Raw genomic sequence first — 8,019 nt, forward strand, 5'->3', positions numbered from 1 at the left:
GAGGACATTGACAAATTTCCAGGAATTTTATATAATTTCTGAAAACATAAAATTTTACCCACACAACTATAACACAGGGAAGGTTAGGTATCTCTTTTTATTTGTATCTTATGTATCATTTTCCTTATAAAAAATACAACCTACTTTACTTGCAAAACATGCCCCACTTTTCTTGCATGCTTTGCATAGAGTTGTTTCTAGTTATTCTATTATTTCTAGTAGTTTTATTTACATGTATTGATTATAATTTTAATCTTAGTAATCTTTTATTTTCCAGAGAAAACTAGGAAGTAGACAGTTATAAACTGACATACATTAGGTTAGAAAATGTATGAATATACCATCTCCCAATATCTAGAGGGATGTGTTTCCTCATAACACAATTCCTCAGTGTGGCAGAAAAAAACATGTTTATTAATGGGCCAAAATATCTTTAGTCTCTCTGTAAAAATAGGAAGCCAAAAGTATATAAACTTGAATTATTTATGTTCAGTAATTAATGTTTTAGTATTGTATCTTATTTATAAATGGTCTAGGTATTTAATGCAAATCTTTTACTTAGCTTAACTTTAAGGTTAAAAATTAGCAAAAGTACTTTGGAAACTACTATTAGGCAGATTTACTGTAAACAAATTATTTTTGAAATAGTGTTTTTCGCTTTTCACAAGATGGCACCGAAAGCGAAGGAAGCTTCTGCTCCTCCTAAAGCCGAAGCCAAAGCTAAGGCTCTAAAGGCCAAGAAGGCAGTGTTGAAAGGTGTCCACAGCCACACGCAAAAAAGAAGATCCACATGTCACTCACATTCAGGCAGCCCAAGACACTGTGACTCCAGAGGCAGCCCAGATATCCTCAGAAGAGCACCCACAGGAGAAATAATCTTGACCACTATGCTATCATCAAGTTTCCGCTGACCACTGAGTCGGCCATGAGGAAGATAGAAGAAAACAACACGCTTGTGTTCATTGTGGACGTTAAAGCCAACAAGCACCAGATCAAACAGGCTGTGAAGAAGCTCTATGACAGTGATGTGGCCAAGGTCACCACCCTGATTTGTCCTGATAAAGAGAAGAAGGCATATGTTCGACTGGCTCCTGATTATGATGCTTTGGATGTTGCAACAAAATTGGGATCATCTAAACTGAGTCCAACTGGCTAACTTTAAATATATATGTATCTTTTCACTATAAAAAATGCTTTTCATAAGAATGACAACTTAATTAGAATCAAATTTATAAGCTTTAAGATTTTATGTTTCTAGTAAGTATAATATTAGCTTATTACTAATATTACAACCTGCCAATTGGCAGGTTGTCAACTGGCAGGTTGACAGCCATAAATGGGGTACCAACATATCTACTGATTGGATTACAAGTTCTCAGGCATCCAAAATGATTAACAGAATGACAATTTCTAGGGCTTCTGTGGGAGAGTATGGAAAGATCTTTTTGAACCTTTAATGCTGTCAACGGAAGAATGATGAGGTTCATACATTTGGAAAGGAGACATTTCTTCATTTTTGTTTATTTTTATTTTTTTTGAGACAGAGTTTCACTCTTGCTGCCCAGGCTGGAGTGCAATGGCATGATGTTGGTTCACTGCAACCTCCACCTCTTGGGTTCAAGCGATTTTCCTGCCTCAGCCTCCTGATTAGCTGGGATTACAGATGCCCACCACCATATCTGGCTAATTTTTTTTGTATTTTTAGTAGAGACAGGGTTTCATCATGTTGGCCAGGCTGGAATGAAACTCCTGACCTCAGGTGATCCACCCGCCTTGACCTCCCAAAGTGCTGGGTTTACAGGCATGAGCCACCACACCCAATGAGAGATTTATTTCCTATAAAGGGTTGCAGCCTGCAGGGTTGTCCTTCTGACAGGCTGGGAAGCATAGCCTCCAGCCAGAAGCCAGAAACAGATGCTTCAAGGAGGAGGGAAAGGAAACAGTAATTTATGCTGAGTGGAATGGCCAAATACATTTATTTAATAAGCTCTAGGAGGAGTCATGAATATTTATGGAAGGAGAAATGCATGCATGCGCAATTGAGTTTCTTGCTTCTTCATGGGTCCCATGTACAAAAAATGGCAGTGTTAGCATGATCCCAGGGTGGAGTTTTCAGCCATCTGACATTAAAAGGTGAAGCAGAGGACAGGAAAACTCGCTCTGTGCATCCTCTATACGCTGGCCAGAACCTCTCCGTCATGGGTAGTCTCTTATCAGGCAAGAAAGGAGAGGTTGATATCAGTGGTGGAGCCTTTGAAGGGGCTGGTTTCTGTTAAATCCTTAGGGAAGAAAGCCTCATCATGGTTAGCAAAGGAGGGAGTATAACGATGTGTATCTGACCCCCATCTTCCCATCCTAGCAAAGCTGAGAACTCAGTGTTGAAAGTTACTCTGGGGTCCCCTCAACCAAGAGTGGGTCTGTTCAGTCAGGTGGGAGCTTAGGATTTCATTTTCATTTATCACTGCTAATGGGAAAGAGTATGCTGTCTCCATGGCAGCTGAATTTGCAAGAAACTCCTTGGATGGGGTTAATGGCAGTTGTATTTTTCTGGGAACTCTGCTTTAATTGGATAAAGTAAGTTCTGGTAAGATTTCTTCCTTTATCTTCAGTATCTCAAGCGTTTTCATTTAAATAATCTTTATAACAACTTTTGATGTCTGAGTGGATTCCCACACAGTCATCTATTGTAAGACTTTCTGATTCCTTTTTTTTCCTTTGGTCATTATGAATAGGGCTTCTGTAAATAATTGCATGGTAGCTTTTGTTTGGAAATAACATCAAAGTAGTTGTCAAAATACTTAGGAATGTGATTTTTGGATTGTAAGGTGAAAAGAGTTCTTTTTTTCCTCCAGCAATTTGTCATTTTTTAAAGAGTTTAGCAGTTCTAAGAGATATAGAGCAGCTGTGCTATCTCATTGTGGTGTTCAGTTCTCTAGTATGTTGAGCATCTTTTTGTATGTTTACTTGCCATCTGTAGATCTTCTTTGGTGAGGTGTCTGTTCAGATCTGTGGGCATTTTTAATTGGGCTGTTTAACTTATTGTTTAGTTTTAACAATTTTTTCTATATTTTGAATACAAATTCTCAGATCTGTATTTTGCAAATATTTTCTTCAATATGTGGCTTGTCTTTTTGTTCTCTTAACAAGGTCTCTTCCAGAGTATAAACTTTAAATATTAAGAAATCCACATTGTCATTTCTTCTGTGTATATCAACCTTTTGTGTCATTTGTTAAAATTCATTATCAAACCCAAAGGCACATAGCTTTTCTTCTATAGATTCTTCTAGAAATGGTATAGTTTTGCATTTTTAGTGTAAGGATGGTTTTGAGTGATTATTTGTGTAAGTTGTAAAGTTTTCATCTACATGCATATCATTTCTTATGGTTTCCAATTAATCGTTCCCTCACTATATTTGGGAAAGACAGAGGACAGTGGGCTCTGTTAGAGTAGATAGCTAGCTATACATGAACAGGAGGGGGAGCTCCTGGAAAAGGGAAAGTCTGGGAAGGCTCACCTGGAGGGACCACCAAAAATTCACATAGTAGCATCTCTAGTGCTGGGGTGGATGGGCACTTGTCAATTGTGGGTAGGAGGGAGAAGAGGTACCTATGGAGAAACACCATAGAACTCGTCTTAAGATGCCCCAATCATCATTCACTCTGCAATAAAAATGTCAGAATATTGCTAGCTACATGCTGATAAGAAGGACAAAGGGGACATTCTTAAGAGAAACCTGGCACCGTAAGTACAGATCAGGGCAGAGAAGGACATTCAAAAGAGGCAGGCACAGTAGGTACAAACGTGACCGCTGTCAGCCCGCCTGGGATGGCGGGAAGGAGGTTGGTGCAAGAGTGGATTCGGATTGATCACCACACATGTACCTCAACCAACAGTGAGGAGGTCCCACAAGCCTATGTATGGCAAGTCAGGGACCTAAGGCAGTAGCAGGAAAACCGGACAAAGAAAACAGGCGGAGACTTGAGACAGAGGCAGGAATGTGAAGTCCAAAATAAAATTCACTGCACAGGACTCAGCCTGTTTTCATGCACGATCAGCCCACTCCTCCCTATTTTTCTACAATAAGCTCTTTACACTGTATTTGTTTTCAATGAAGTTATCTGCCATCTTTGTACTGCCTCTTGGTGAAAATCTTTCTTCCAAGTTAAACAAGAACTGGGACATCAGCTCTCCCCAGTAATAGCTCCGTTTCAGTTTGAATTTACAGAAGTGATGGGGCTTAATAATTGGCGCTCCGACTTTAATTGGTGCAGGAGGCGGCCAGTAGGGGACGCCAGCCGTCATACCGGGAGCAAGAGGGCCCTGCCTAGTCCCCATCTTCCTGCAAGTGGCGTGCTGCCACGACACTGCCAGCAAGAGGGCCCGGCAGTCCCCAGGTGCCAGCAGGGGGTGTAGGACGACTACACTGTGAGCAAGAGGGCCTTGCAGTGCCCTGGTTGCCAGCAGGGGGCGTGCTGCCACTACACTGTGAGCAAGAGGATCCTGTAGTGCCCCCAGCGGGCAGAAGAGGGCGTGCCCCAACTACACTGCAAGGAAGAGGGCCCGGCAGTGTCCCCAACTGCCAGCAGGGGAGCCAGCCGCCACCACACTTGGAGCAAGAGGGCCCGGCAGTGTCCCCAGCTGCCAGCAGGCGGGCGTGCTGCCACTACACTGTGAGCAACAGGGCCCTGCAATGTCTCTAGCTGCCAGCAGTGGGCGTGCCGCCACGATACTGCGCGCAAGAGAGCCCTGCAGTGCTCCGACGCCAGCAGGGGGCGCTGGCCAGCACTGTAAGCAAGAGGGCCCTGCAATTGCCTTAGTCGCCAGCAGGGGGCTCACTGGCACAACACCATGGGCAAGAGGGTCCTGTAGTGCCCGGCTGCAAGCAGGGGGCGCCCGATCCCAGCTTTTCGGATTAGTGAGGTTCCATCCCTCTCTGCGCCGCGCCCCCAGGAAGGTGCGTCTTTGCGCCTGCACCGCGTCAGCCCCGCCCTCCCTACCCCGCGGCGTGCGACAGTGTGCCTTGGACCACGCCCCGCCACCCACAGCCGGGCGACATGTGTCTCTGCGCCCCCCCTCGCCCCCGCCTTCCCGGGGAGGTGCCGGCATGCGCCCATGCACTGCGCCGCGTCTTCCCGCCTGCGCCGGCGCGGTGCGCCTCTCTGCGCCTGCGCCGGCGCGGTGCGCCTCTCTGCGCCTGCGCCGGCGCGGTGCGCCTCTCTGCGCCTGCGCCGGCGCGGTGCGCCTCTCTGCGCCTGCGCCGGCGCGGTGCGCCTCTCTGCGCCTGCGCCGGCGCGGTGCGCCTCTCTGCGCCTGCGCCGGCGCGGTGCGCCTCTCTGCGCCTGCGCCGGCGCGGTGCGCCTCTCTGCGCCTGCGCCGGCGCGGTGCGCCTCTCTGCGCCTGCGCCGGCGCGGTGCGCCTCTCTGCGCCTGCGCCGGCGCGGTGCGCCTCTCTGCGCCTGCGCCGGCGCGGTGCGCCTCTCTGCGCCTGCGCCGGCGCGGTGCGCCTCTCTGCGCCTGCGCCGGCGCGGTGCGCCTCTCTGCGCCTGCGCCGGCGCGGTGCGCCTCTCTGCGCCTGCGCCGGCGCGGTGCGCCTCTCTGCGCCTGCGCCGGCGCGGTGCGCCTCTCTGCGCCTGCGCCGGCGCGGTGCGCCTCTCTGCGCCTGCTTAGGGTTAGGGTTAGGGTTAGGGTTAGGGCTAGGGCTAGGGCTAGGGCTAGGGTTAGGGGTTAGGGGTTAGGGGTTAGGGGTTAGGGTTAGGGTTAGGGTTAGTCCTTTGTATCTGGAGTGAGCCGTGCTACCAGCTTTCCTGGTTCTCCAACTTGGAGACAGGCTATTGTGGAACTTCTCAGCCTCCATAATTATGTGAACCAATTCCCCTAATGAATCTTCTCTCGTATCCATCTACATATATCCTATTGATTCTACCTTTCTGGAGAACCCTAATGTGATTACAATAAGTACAAAATTCACTAGTTTATATAGAAGACTTGGTTTCTGTCTTTGCCCCGTTTTATATTTGTATTATAACTGTGTATCTGGAAAATGGAACATGTTTTTTTCTTCTTCATATGAGGGCTAAAGCTTTTTTCTCACCAATATTTTTGGAGATTTTTAAGATTTTCTTTTGTTTTGACATACAATCTTATGGAGGCTGAGAAATAAATTTTTTTTCTATTTTATTTTTCAGCCCCAGGTGTTTGCTTTTGCAGATTCTTGAGCACACTGAAAGCCTCCAAGGCACGGAGCAGGGTGCCTAAACTTTCAGTGATTATAGGGAGTTGAGAGACTCAACTGGGAAAGGAAAGGTCTAAAAGGAGGCAATTTGGAAGATAAAAATTTTCTCAAAGGAGCCATTAAAGTTCTAAATAATTCTTAGTAAAGTCATGCAAACAGGAAAGGAAGTAGAATTAGTTCCATATTGGTGGAACACAGAGTCAGCAGAGGTTTGAGAAGGGAGAATTTAGTCGACTGAGAAGTTCCCATGAAAGGAGCAAGATCAAGATCACAGAGACATCTTGAAACAAAAAGCCAGGAATAACTTCCAACCTAAGAGGAGAACAGAGAGGTCTCAAAACCAAAGCTAGGATAAGAAACTTGTAGCCCAAGAGTTACCTTCCAGACAAAGAAGCCTGAGATTCCAACCCAGCTTCAGAGAGTACTCACTCAAAATGTTACTGAAACTGTAGCCTTTTTAATGACTTAGCCATGCATGCAAAAGGCATTCCCTAAGGTGGCACAGAAGATGGAGCCCCCATATCCAAAGATAGCCAAGGAGAAAGAAAGACCCCTGTTGCCAGAGCCAGTGGGAAAAGGCAACAGAAAAGGAGACAAGGGTCCTAATGGGATGAGATCCTTTCAGATTTAGGCTTATACAAACTCCTGAGAACTGGCAGGTTGACAGCCATAAATGGGGTACCAACATTTCCAGTCATTGGATTACAAGTTCTCAGGCATCCAAAATGATTAACAAAATGACAATTTCTAGGGCTTCTGTGGGAGAGGATGGAAAGATCTTTTTGAACCTTTTAATGCTGTCAATGGAAGAATGATGAGGTTCATACATTTGGAAAGCAGACATTTCTTCATTTTTATGTTTATTTTTATTTTTTTTGAGACAGAGTTTCACTCTTGTTGCCCATGCTGGAGTGCAATGGCGTGATCTTGGCTCACTGCAACCTCCACCTCCTGGATTCAAGTGATTCTCCTACCTCAGCCTCCTGATTAGCTGGGATTACAGATGCCTACCACCATACCTGGCTAACTTTTTGTATTTTTAGTAGAGACAGGGTTTCATCATGTTGGCCAGGCTGGTCTGAAACTCCTGACCTCCGGTGATCCAACCGCCTCGGCCTCCCAAAGTGCTAGGATTACAGGCATGAGCCACCGCACCCAGTGAGAGATTTATTTCCTATAAAGGGTTGTCAAAATACTTAGGAATGTGATTTTTGGATTGTAAGGTGAGACTTGTTCAGCTTTGGGAAAAAAAGCCCAACTTGTAATAGGGGAGGAAAAATAATTTTCTGTTTTCAGAATTGTTAGATGGGACCCTCTGTAAAAACTAACAAATTAAAATGAGAAAAAAAGAAAAGTTTAAAAACATGTATACCTTATGGATACATGGGAGATACTCAGGGAAAAATGAGTAAATCTCCAACAGGTGGCTTTCAATTCAAGCATAAATACTATCTTCAACTTAAAGAAAGAAGATTTGAGGTGCAGTAGTGGGGAGTTAACCAGCAAAAGCACAGTAGACAAGGGTAAGGTTTGTTATACAGACTTAAGTCCACGCATTCCCCATTGATAAGACTCTTTAGTGATTTAGTTATCCTTTTCTTCTTGGTGTCGAGAGAGGTAGCTTTTAAATGGGGATTTCCTTTATAGATGTAAATTTTCCTTATAAAAGGGTAACTTCTACTCTGTGTTCAGAACTTCCTTTGTTCTGTAGGGGACGCCAGCCGTCACACCACGAGCAAGAGGGCCCTGCATAGTCCCCATCTGCCTGCAGGTGGCGTGCTGTCACA

The 8,019-nt window shown here is 45.7% G+C and overlaps 1 pseudogene; it reads left to right on the forward strand.

Annotated features, from left to right (window-relative positions):
- Positions 1-347: 347 nt before the first annotated feature.
- Positions 348-1,156, forward strand: LOC134761499 (large ribosomal subunit protein uL23-like; annotated as a pseudogene).
- The last annotated feature ends 6,863 nt before the right edge of the window (positions 1,157-8,019 follow it).

Source organism: Pongo abelii, chromosome 4 (assembly GCF_028885655.2).
Source record: "Pongo abelii isolate AG06213 chromosome 4, NHGRI_mPonAbe1-v2.0_pri, whole genome shotgun sequence".
In the NCBI taxonomy this organism is placed as follows: domain Eukaryota; kingdom Metazoa; phylum Chordata; class Mammalia; order Primates; family Hominidae; genus Pongo; species Pongo abelii.